This window comes from Notolabrus celidotus, chromosome 19 (assembly GCF_009762535.1).
Source record: "Notolabrus celidotus isolate fNotCel1 chromosome 19, fNotCel1.pri, whole genome shotgun sequence".
Lineage (NCBI taxonomy): Eukaryota > Metazoa > Chordata > Actinopteri > Labriformes > Labridae > Notolabrus > Notolabrus celidotus.
The window spans coordinates 24673394-24685432 of NC_048290.1; the positions used below are offsets into that span (position 1 = coordinate 24673394).

General features: G+C 50.7%; 1 long non-coding RNA gene across 3 annotated transcripts in view; it reads right to left on the reverse strand.

Moving 5' to 3' along the window:
• Nucleotides 1-4380, reverse strand: part of LOC117830971 — a 153195-nt gene extending 148815 nt beyond the window's left edge. For 2 of the 3 annotated variants that reach the window (XR_004634877.1, XR_004634876.1), the window contains exon 1: nucleotides 4026-4380. This is a non-coding gene — a long non-coding RNA (uncharacterized LOC117830971). The remainder of the gene's footprint in view (nucleotides 1-4025) is intronic. The other variant, XR_004634878.1, reaches the window with a different exon arrangement.
• Nucleotides 4381-12039: the final 7659 nt, after the last annotated feature.

A 12039-nucleotide genomic window follows, 5' to 3' on the forward strand; every position in this document is an offset into this window, starting at 1 on the left:
GAGACTACTAACCCCAGCTTTAATAGGGAACTTAAATGTAGTTGGGGAAAATGTATTTTAGCATAATCCTGACTCAAAACCTTGGTCACATGACTCCAGCTGTCCGGCGGTCCTGCTCTAGGCTGCGTTCCGAAAACGCAACCAATAGGTGTTGACGGATGAGAGAGCACAGAGCCGGACCGCAGCGGATCTGAGACGGACCGGATCTGGTGGAAGTCCTGTGTTATTGCAACCTGACTGGTGGAGCTGTAGGACTGACATCACACCCTTTATGCCAAGCAAAACATGCATTCGACTTACTGACAAAAGTTAAAGATCCCTTAGGTGGGGACAGTCCACAGCAGAACAGAGTCTTGGTTTAAAGCAGACACTCTGAAATCTTCCCTGACTCATGTGTTAATGTTTGTTTCATCCTCTCGCCGTTTCTCCTCTGCTCTGCTAATCTGGAACAGAACGCTGCAGAAGCCAACATTTGTCAACAGAGCCATTTATCAGACATCTTATTAAAATCAGATAAATAAATAAAATATAACTTCTGTAGAAAGTTAACACATGGGCATAAATCAGCAAGATACAAATGAACTATAAGACAGAAAACATGTTTGAGATTTTATTTTATGTGAGGTTTATTTTAATTTTATGTGAAGTATTTTTGCTCAACAGATTGAGGTGGTTTACTTAATGAAAGAAAATAATGGCATCTTGCTTTTAGTCATCTTGCCCTGACATCAGCCTGCTGAGACTTTTCCGTTTGATATTTATAGTGTACTTTGTTTAACAATTTATAACCTACTTTTAAATAATTCAAAATTAGGGGGGGAAGTTGACAAGATACAGCATATACATCCATTATTGCTACTTTAAGTTCACAATAGAATCAACACTTGAGAGGAGATAAGAGTGGGTAGCAAAGCTGTTGTCAGAAAACATAAGTTTATGTATTAAGTTGAATTAATGAACCAATGCATTTTTAAACCCTGGTTCAAATCAGCTGTTGACTAACATATGTTGGGTATGAATATTACAAGCTTAAGGCTTAATGATTTATCTGATTCAGGTTCTCCATGAAAACCTTTAACCTGTTATGTGATCAGGCTGTATGCAGCCTGTAATACAGCCTCTCGCCTGTACTTCAAAAGCCAAAGGATCCCCTCTATGGGGACTGACCATAGACTGTATAAATAATGGACATAATATCCGTGGCATCACCAATCTGTTCCTGAGTGCTGTTTTGAAGCCAATTGTCAGCAGCAGCCATATTGGTAATGCGGATCTCAACCAGGCAGAGTGTGACGTAAAGAGGCGGAGTTTGAGCCTCCTATACCTCTTTTTCAACCAACGCGAACCGGGTTGTATTTCCAGGCTGGTACTCGCACTGGTTCAGAGCTGGATGAACTCACAAACCAGCGTGGCCCCTTTTTTTTTTCTGCCCGCTCGAGCCCGTGGAAGAGGAACTTCATGAGGTCAGATTTACGTGACCGCTTTTCCCAGCAGCGCTAGCGCAAACTTTCCCTCAAAAAAACAACAGTGGCAGACAACAGCAGCTTGTCTCCTTGGCCAACCACTGCTTTGCCTTGGAATCCATTAGTCTCTTTTATTTTTTTTACTGCAGGGCAATAGCGGAAACACGTATTTTTTTAGTTTTTTTATTTAAATCAAGGCAACCCCACCCCTCAGCCTGATGTAAGCGGTCCGCCAATCTAGACCAGCAAAGAGTTGGAGCCGCTCTGGAGTCGGGAGCCGGTTCACTCACAGTCAAAACACGAAAAACCAGTTCTCAATTGAGAACCGGCCCTGAAACTGCCTCGGTCGAAAAGGGGTACGAGCCAACAGCTATGTGTTCCCGCCTGTCAGTCAAGCCAGTCATATCCTCATTCGGCCAAACCTCATAATCTTAATATCTTCTGAACCATCACCTTAGAAAAAAATTCACCCCCTGTACAGTGTGTGCCGACAGAGAGATTAGCTATGTAGAGCCAAGCCATATTTTGAACCAGGCTGTAAACATGTTTATTTATGCTGCAAAGATCGTCTTTTTTGAATTGGTTTCCGGTGTTTCTGCAGCCAGCCCCAAGCGGATGCTCGATGAATTGCAGTTTACAACACTTCCTCATGGGCTTCATATTTTCAGACCGGAGGTTGCCGCTTGGCGCTGACATACTACGCTGGTGCAGCAGCGACCCGGCTGGTAGAGCTGTCAAACCCCTAATGCTAACCAAAACATGCATTACACCTGCCAATAGAACGTCAAAGATCCCTTAAGCTGTATAAATCAATATGTAGCATGTCAGATGAGGAGAGTCACGTATAACAGTCTCATCTTCTGGCCTGACTTTGACACACACTTGCAAATACTCATGCTTTGGCGATGGGACAACTGGCTATAAATCCACTATCACACAGGACTGTGTGCTTTCACTTTCTCTCCCTCTAATACACAAACTCACACAACCAATAAGGGTCATTGTGTGAAGACTGGCGCTCATCACACGATCAAATAAGACGCAGAGACTTGAGCTTTTCTGAATAGCATTAATTTAATTTCTATTTAAGTGTGCCGTGAGATAAGTGCTGTTTCTTTCAGTGGTGAGTGCAGGAGAAAAATGAGATGTTGCCAGAAAACTATTGGCTGATAGTTAAGGGGCTAATAGGAGTCTGTTCTGTCAGCTAATATCTAAGGAACACTTCATTATTTTGAGCTCAGCATATGAATCAAGTTAATATTTGGCATCTTGGGTTAAGACCTCATCACTGCTGACTAGGGTTGCCAACTGTCCCGTATTAGCCGGGACATCCCGTTTATTGGGATAAATTGGTTTGTTTCATACAGGACCTCAATTGTCCTGTATATTGACTATTAATAATAATAATAATAATAATATGCATTTTATTTAGAAGCGCCTTTCAAAGCACTCAAGGTCGCTTTACAGACAGATTAAAACACATAAATATACCACAACACGATAAAATAAATAAAAACAACAAGTTAAAAATTAACTCTTGAAAATACAGCAGACTGCACTCTACAGTTCCTAGATCAGATAAAACAGCAGTGGCAGATCATGTGCCAATCACACCGCCTGTCATAAAGCACAGGCCCCCTCACGAGCACCAGTTGTATACAGCGCAAATGCGCCAAGTCCTGCAAAAAAGGAGAGGATTTTCTCTGATGGCCATTAAATGGTCAGACTCAAGAAACAGATGCAGCACAGAGCTGATCAAAAATGAACTTCAAATATCTGTAAACTGTGACTTGTCATGTAAGGGCTTCTCTCTGGCTGTGCAAAAGACTGCTTGAGTCAGTCAAGAGCAGCAAAAAAATGATCCATAGAAAAAGTACATTTGGTGAGTCATACTCCTCTTTAGCATTAAATTTTTCTTCTGCCTGTTTTTTATGTAAAGAGCCAAATTGTGGTTTCTTTGAGGATCATTCATATGAGGTTACATAATGATACTGTAAGGATTAAAGGGAATATACACACTTTCTGCATTTCCAGTTGAATCAGAATATGAATATACGCTGAATTTACACATCATGCTCACACCACCATGGCACCGTGCACCTGTCCCTTATCTAGCAGTGAGAAAGTTAGCAACCCTACCGCTGACAGACATTCAAAGCTGAGTGTGGCTCATTACCAAACACAGCACCACTAGACTTCATAGGTGTATTCAGGTGAACACATTTTGAATCTATCATTTCACCTGTAATGCATCATGCTAAGACAAACTTGCTGCATACCACAAAGGAGATTTCACAAACACTAAACACTACGTTAGTGGACAGATATGCATTTGGAAACAAGCCAAAAAAGTATAATACGGGGTATTAACACTGTAGATTTGACATTTGAAAACCATAGTCAAGTCATGCCACAATCATATAAAGTATTCAGCTCCTTAACTCTCAAGGCTGAGCTGATAAAGCGCCATAAACTGCATTAATCTCTGACTCTAATCCAAATGAAAGAGTAAACAGCAACACAGTGTTGAACATTACAATCTAAAGGCAGCAGTGAATCTACCTTGTTGGTTGAATGGAGGCCGCAGCTCCTCAATGAAATCCTCCAGGACGAGTTGTGATTGGTGGTCTGAAAATAACACGAGTCTGGTACAGGAAACTCGTAGCACCTCACAACAGATTTCAGTCGTCCCTTGAGTTTAACCTTAAATGATCTCCTTGAAGTGTGAAACATACGATAATCCTTCAGAACGCGAGGGAGAATGTATCCCGCCAGTTTATCCGTCAAAACAGCTCCGGCTCTCTGGCAGGTGTTTACTATCTACCCCAATCTGCTAGTTAGCTAACTCCACGCGCAATCCTGGAACACAGAGTAAGCACCAGAGTGGGCGGGGCAATGGTGGTTTAAATCAGGGGTTCCCAAAGTGTGGGTCGGGACCCCCTGGGGGGTCGCGAGACACAAATGGGGGGTCGTGAGATGTGTTAAAGTGGCAACCTCCGGTCTAAAAATATGAGTCCAATGTGGAAGTGCTAAAAACTGCAGTTCATCGAGGATCCGCTTGAGGCTGGCTCTGGAAGTACCGGAAACCACATACACACCAATTCAAAGAAGCTGATCTTTACAGCAGAAATAAACATGTTTACAGCCTGGTACAAAAGACGAGTGTTGTCTGGATACTTAATTTCTTGGTCGGCACACACTGTACAGAGAGTTAATTTTTTCAAACACAGCAATTTCGAAGACATTTAGATTACGAGTCTTCCAACTAGAGGCACGGCTGACTTGATTGGCAGGCAGGAAGCTGTTGGCTAGGCGGCAATATAGCTGCCACCGCTGATTGGCCTCAGAACAGCACTTCAGAAACAGATGGGTGACGTCACGGATCCTACATCCATTATTTATAGTCTATGGATGTCTTCCATAATGTGTTTTTAAGTTATCTAAAATAAGTACATTTTACCCATTATAGTAAAAAAATATCGACAGATGAACTTTAAATAAAACCTTGAAAATAGAAAATGTGATGAGTTTTCTGCCTTTCTTTTTGCCAGATGACTCCTAAGTTTAGGGTTAGTGGACCAAAATTAAAAATCACAACAGAAAAGTAGAGCTGGAATGGCCCTAAAACAGATCAGAACAACATATTTGTAGCTCAAAATGTAGCTGAGACGATGAGTCTAGGATTGTATTATGTGTTTTCTAAAACCGGCTTTCCCCTTTGTTTTCTCAGATCTCTCTTTACGCTTTGATATGAGCATGCCACAACAATACCTCCATACTTCAGAACCGCCATCTTCCCTAATCCTTTCTCCTCCAACAGTTCCTGCTACCATGGACTTGAGGTTTCCGCTCCAAGGTAAAGGTAGACTAGAGGCTATACTTTTTATCAAACCCCAAAAAAAACATTTTTGTGCCGAGGCGAGGAAACTGAGTGTGTCAGATTCATTGTCAAAAGCAAGTTAATGCATGCTCAGCTCGACTTTGCAGCTTTGATAGTCAGCCATGATGGAAGACAGGTGGTTGAGAGGGGAGGGTTCAAAAAGACAAGAAGTCAACAACAAAGTCTGCCCCCCTCGCCTTTCACAGGCCTCCACACCCCATCAGAGGGTGGCCTCCAAGTCTTTGTCATCACTGATCTAAAGAGAGAAGCTCTGGCGGTGGCCTGAGGATGATAATTTACAATCTGCTGAGGGCATGCTCGCTGGAATCAATCTGTGCACCCTTGAGTTGAACTCAGTCTCCCTGTCAGTGATGAGGACATGAGTGACACCATCGTTCATTAATGAGTATAAAATATGTAATATATATAATATGTAATGTATATAATATGTAATGAATATATATGTAATGTATATGTATATTTCTTATGTGCTCTGGCAACAACATGTCTTTGTTTATGCCAATAAAGCAAATTGAATTGAATTGAATTGAGTCTGATGACAGTGTGGTCTCAAAGTTTGCACTTAATGAAATGTCTTCTTTCTTTCTGAGTATTTCTGTGAATTCAACATTGGAGAGGAGACAACATAAAAAGCTGTCTGCTCTCATGAGATAGAGGCTCACTCCTGTGTTTTTACTAAAGCTGAATGGTACGTGGTTCAGCGGTTACTGTTGTTTGTACCTGAGCCAAGCTTGATGTAGACCCCAGCAATGAGTTTGTATTTTATATTTCTTTGTATTTAAGTTGTTTCAACAAGCATTTGGGTCCCAGAGAGACACCAATTTTTACTTTTAGGTCCTTAATTGAAAAACTTAGGGATCTCCTGATAGAGACCCTTGAGTTTTAAAGCAACATTTTGGACAGTTTATCCTGAAATGGGCTGTGTCTGGTTAAACTGTGATATAACTGACTAGAGCATCTTGTGTAAGCCAGCATAGGCATGTGGATGTCAACCCGCAAGGAGGACTGAAGGCCGGTGGTGCTGTCTCTGCTAACGTTAGCCACACCAAGCAAACCATTTTGACAATGTTTACCCACAGACTCTGTGATCCTGTGTTTAAACGTGTTAGATCAATTGTGATTTACTTATCTTTAGACTACCTAGTTAGCTGGAATAAATTCAGTTTTAAGGACTGGGAAATTAGTCACTCTGGAAAATCCTTACCACAGATATGATCTTTTTTTTTTTTTGCAATACAAATTGTGCTCACCAACCACTCACACCTCAGAAACATATTACTCGTAATTTGTGGCTTTAATTTTGACACAAAAGTTACACCTTCAGAAAGCACCATAACGTCTAAAAGCACCTCCTATAACCATTTGAAGAATGTCTTTGTTTAAGTTTTATTCATTCACAATATCTGACAGTAAGACTGGAAAGCTCAAACTGAATGCAATGATATTTTTATTTACACATATAAGACAGAAATAGTCACAGTGATGAATTTTCAGTCGTCATCCTTTGGCACACTGGCCTGGCAGAGGGCAGCAGCAGGTGTTGCAGCTGGCACACTGGCCTGGCAGAGGGCAGCAGCAGGTGTTGGAGCTGGCACACTGGCCTGGCAGAGGACAGCAGCAGATGGGTGAGCTGGCACACTGGCCTGGCAGAGGGCAGCAGCAGGTGTTGTAGCTGGCACACTGGCCTGGCAGAGGACAGCAGCAGGGGTTGTAGCTGGCACACTGGCCTGGCTGAGGGCAGCAGCAGGTGTTGTAGCTGGCACACTGGCCTGGCAGAGGGAAGCAGCAGGTGTTGCAGCTGGCACACTGGCCTGGCAGAGGGCAGCAGCAGGTGTTGTAGCTGGCACACTGGCCTGGCAGAGGACAGCAGCAGGTGTGTGAGCTGGCACACTGGCCTGGCAGAGGGCAGCAGCAGGTGTTGTAGCTGGCACACTGGCCTGGCAGGGGGAAGCAGCAGGTGTTGCAGCTGGCACACTGGCCTGGCAGAGGGCAGCAGCAGGTGTTGTAGCTGGCACACTGGCCTGGCAGAGGACAGCAGCAGGTGTTGCAGCTGGCACACTGGCCTGGCAGAGGGCAGCAGCAGGTGTTGGAGCTGGCACACTGGCCTGGCAGAGGGAAGCAGCAGGTGTTGCAGCTGGCACACTGGTCGGCAGAGGGCAGCAGCAGGTGTTGTAGCTGGCACACTGGCCTGGCAGAGGACAGCAGCAGGTGGGTGAGCTGGCACACTGGCCTGGCAGAGGGCAGCAGCAGGTGTTGTAGCTGGCACACTGGCCTGGCTGAGGGAAGCAGCAGGTGGCTGAGCTGGCACACTGGCCGGGCAGAGGGCAGCAGCTGATGTTGTAGCTGGCACACTGGCCGGTCAGAGGGCAGCAGCAGGTGTTGTAGCTGGCACACTGGCCTGGCAGAGGGCACCAGCAGGTGTTGGAGCTGGCTCACTGGCCTGGCAGAGGGCAGCAGCAGGTGTTGTAGCTGGCACACTGGCCTGGCAGAGGACAGCAGCAGGTGGGTGAGCTGGCACACTGGCCTGGCAGAGGGCAGCAGCAGGTGTTGTAGCTGGCACACTGGCCTGGCTGAGGGAAGCAGCAGGTGGCTGAGCTGGCACACTGGCCGGGCAGAGGGCAGCAGCTGATGTTGTAGCTGGCACACTGGCCAGTCAGAGGGCAGCAGCAGGTGTTGTAGCTGGCACACTGGCCTGGCAGAGGGCACCAGCAGGTGTTGGAGCTGGCTCACTGGCCTGGCAGAGGGCAGCAGCAGGTGTTGTAGCTGGCACACTGGCATGGCAGAGGGCAGCAGAAGGTGTTGCAGCTGGCACACTGAACTGGCAGAGGGCACCAGCACGTGTTGTAGCTGGCACACTGGCCTGGCAGAGGGCAGCAGCAGGTGTTGGAGCTGGCACACTGGCCTGGCAGAGGGCAGCAGCAGGTGTTGTAGCTGGCACACTGGCCTGGCAGAGGGAAGCAGCAGGTGTTGCAGCTGGCACACTGGCCTGGCAGAGGGCAGCAGCAGGTGTTGTAGCTGGCACACTGGCCTGGCAGAGGACAGCAGCAGGTGGGTGAGCTGGCACACTGGCCTGGCAGAGGGCAGCAGCAGGTGTTGTAGCTGGCACACTGGCCTGGCAGGGGGAAGCAGCAGGTGTTGCAGCTGGCACACTGGCCTGGCAGAGGGCAGCAGCAGGTGTTGTAGCTGGCACACTGGCCTGGCAGAGGACAGCAGCAGGTGTTGCAGCTGGCACACTGGCCTGGCAGAGGGCAGCAGCAGGTGTTGGAGCTGGCACACTGGCCTGGCAGAGGGAAGCAGCAGGTGTTGCAGCTGGCACACTGGTCGGCAGAGGGCAGCAGCAGGTGTTGTAGCTGGCACACTGGCCTGGCAGAGGACAGCAGCAGGTGGGTGAGCTGGCACACTGGCCTGGCAGAGGGCAGCAGCAGGTGTTGTAGCTGGCACACTGGCCTGGCTGAGGGAAGCAGCAGGTGGCTGAGCTGGCACACTGGCCGGGCAGAGGGCAGCAGCTGATGTTGTAGCTGGCACACTGGCCAGTCAGAGGGCAGCAGCAGGTGTTGTAGCTGGCACACTGGCCTGGCAGAGGGCACCAGCAGGTGTTGGAGCTGGCTCACTGGCCTGGCAGAGGGCAGCAGCAGGTGTTGTAGCTGGCACACTGGCATGGCAGAGGGCAGCAGAAGGTGTTGCAGCTGGCACACTGAACTGGCAGAGGGCACCAGCACGTGTTGTAGCTGGCACACTGGCCTGGCAGAGGGCAGCAGCAGGTGTTGGAGCTGGCACACTGGCCTGGCAGAGGGCACCAGCAGGTGTTGGAGCTGGCACACTGGCTTGGCAGAGGGCACCAGCAGGTCTTGTAGCTGGCACACTGGCCTGGCAGAGGGCAGCAGAAGGTGTTGCAGCTGGCACACTGGCCTGGCAGAGGGAAGCAGCAGGTGTTGCAGCTGGCACACTGGCCTGGCAGAGGGCACCAGCAGGTGTTGCAGCTGGCACACAGACCTGGCAGAGGGCAGAAGCAGGTGTTGGAGCTGGCAGACTGGCCTGGCAGAGGGCAGCGACAGGTGTTGGAGCTGGCACACTGGCCTGGCAGAGGGCAGCAGCTGATGTTGTATCTGGCACACTGGCCGGGCAGAGGGCAGCAGCAGGTGTTGGAGCTGGCACACTGGCCTGGCAGAGGGCAGCAGCAGGTGTTGGAGCTGGCACACTGGCCTGGCAGAGGGCAGCAGAAGGTGTTGCAGCTGGCACACTGGCCTGGCAGAGGGCAGCAGCACGTGTTGTAGTTGGCACACTGGCCTGGCAGAGGGCAGCACCAGGTGTTGCAGCTGGCACACTGGCCTGGCAGAGGGCAGCAGCAGGTTGCTGAGCTGGCACACTGGCCGGGCAGAGGGCAGCAGCAGGTGTTGGAGCTGGCACACTGGCCTGGCAGAGGGCAGCAGCAGGTGTTGTAACTGGCACACTAGCCTGGCAGAGGACAGCAGCAGGTTGCTGAGCATGCACACTGGCCTGGCAGAGGACAGCAGCAGGTTGCTGAGCTGGCACACTGGCCTGGCAGAGGATAGCAGCAGGTGTTGGAGCTGGCACACTGGCCTGGCAGAGGGCAGCAGCAGGTGTTGGAGCTGGCACACTTGCCTAGCAGAGGGCAGCAGCAGGTGTTGTAGCTGGAACACTGTCCTGGTAGAGGGCAGCAGCAGGTGGCTGAGCTGGCACAGGGGCCGAGGGTAGCAGCAGGTGGATGAGCTGGCACACTGGCCTGGCAGAGGGCGGCAGCAGGTGTTGTAGCTGGCACACTGGCCTGGCAGAGGGAAGCAGCAGGTGGCTGAGCTGTCTCACTGGCCGGGCAGAGGGCAGCAGCAGGTGTTGTAGCTGGCACACTGGCCTGGCAAGAGCAGCAGCAGATGTTGTAGCTGGCACACTGGCCTGGCAGAGGGCACCAGCAGGTGTTGGAGCTGGCTCACTGGCCTGGCAGAGGGCAGCAGCAGATGTTGCAGCTGGCACACTGGCCTGGCAGAGGGCAGCAGCAGGTGTTGCAGCTGGCACACTGGCCTGGCAGAGGCCAGCAGCAGGTCTTGTAGCTGGCACACTGGCCTGGCAGAGGACAGCAGCAGGTGTTGCAGCTGGCACACTGGCCTGGCAGAGGGCAGCAGAAGGTGGCTGAGCTGGCACACTGGCCTGGCAGAGGGCAGCAGCAGGTGTTGTAGCTGGCACACTGGCCTGGCAGAGGGAAGCAGCAGGTGGCTGAGCTGTCTCACTGGCCGGGCAGAGGGCAGCAGCAGGTGTTGTAGCTGGCACACTGGCCTGGCAGAGGGCAGCAGCAGGTGGCTGAGCTGGCACACTGGGCTGGCAGAGGGCACCAGCAGGTGTTGTAGCTGGCACACTGGCCTGGCAAGGGCAGCAGCAGGTGTTGGAGCTGGCTCACTGGCCTGGCAGAGGGCAGCAGCAGATGTTGTAGCTGGCACACTGGCCTGGCAGAGGGCAGCAGCAGGTGTTGCAGCTGGCACACTGGCCTGGCAGAGGGCAGCAGCAGGTCTTGTAGCTGGCACACTGGCCTGGCAGAGGACAGCAGCAGGTGTTGTAGCTGGCACACTGGCCTGGCAGAGGGCAGCAGAAGGTGGCTGAGCTGGCACACTGGCCTGGCAGAGGGCAGCAGAAGGTGGCTGAGCTGGCACACTGGCCTGGCAGAGGGCAGCAGCAGTTGTTGCAGCTGGCACACTGGCCTGGCAGAGGGCAGCAGCAGGTGTTGGAGCTGGCACACTGGCCTGGCAGAGGGCAGCAGCAGGTGTTGCAGCTGGCACACTGGCCTGGCAGAGAACAGCAGCAGGTCTTGGAGCTGGCACACTGGCCTGGCAGAGGGCAGCAGCAGGTGTTGGAGTTAGCACACTGGCCTTGTACAGGGCAGCAGAAGGTGGCTGAGCTGGCTCATTGGCCTGGCAGAGGGCACCAGCAGGTGTTGGAGCTGGCACACTGACCTGGCAGAGGGCAGCAGCAGGTGTTGGAGCTGGCACACTGGCCTGGCAGAGGGCACCAGCAGGTGTTGCAGCTGGCACACTGGCCTGGCAGAGGGCACCAGCAGGTGTTGCAGCTGGCACACTGGCCTGGCAGAGGGCAGCAGAAGGTGTTGCAGCTGGCTAACTGGCCTGGCAGAGGGCAGCAGCAGGTGTTTGAGCTGGCACACTGGCCTGGCAGAGGGCAGCAGAAGGTGTTGCAGCTGGCTAACTGGCCTGGCAGAGGGCAGCAGCAGGTGTTTGAGCTGGCACACTGGCCTGGCAGAGGGCAGCAGCAGCACCAACACCAGCTTGAGCAGAGGCTTGACTACGTCATCCAATCCTGCCACCTCAAATTCCGGCAGCTGTACTCGGGCGTAGCTCTTACTGTTCTCCACCAACAGGTCAATCATGGCTTCAGCAGGCAGCTCAGAGGGAAGCTGTTTGTCCTGCTGAAGACGCAAGAGTTCAGCCGTAAGAGCGACCTTGTCCCGAAAAGACTGAGTGTGCCAGCAGTGCTGCTTGGCTTGCTCATAGATTGATGTGCCAAACAGCACCCTGATTGTTTTATATATCCCTCCGTCGATGAACTCCATCGTAAATCAATTTCTGTATTTTGCAATACAGAAAAAGACAAAGCAGTACGCTAACAAAACTTCTCGAAACCAGTAAATAATTGTAATGACAAACTCAAAAGTGC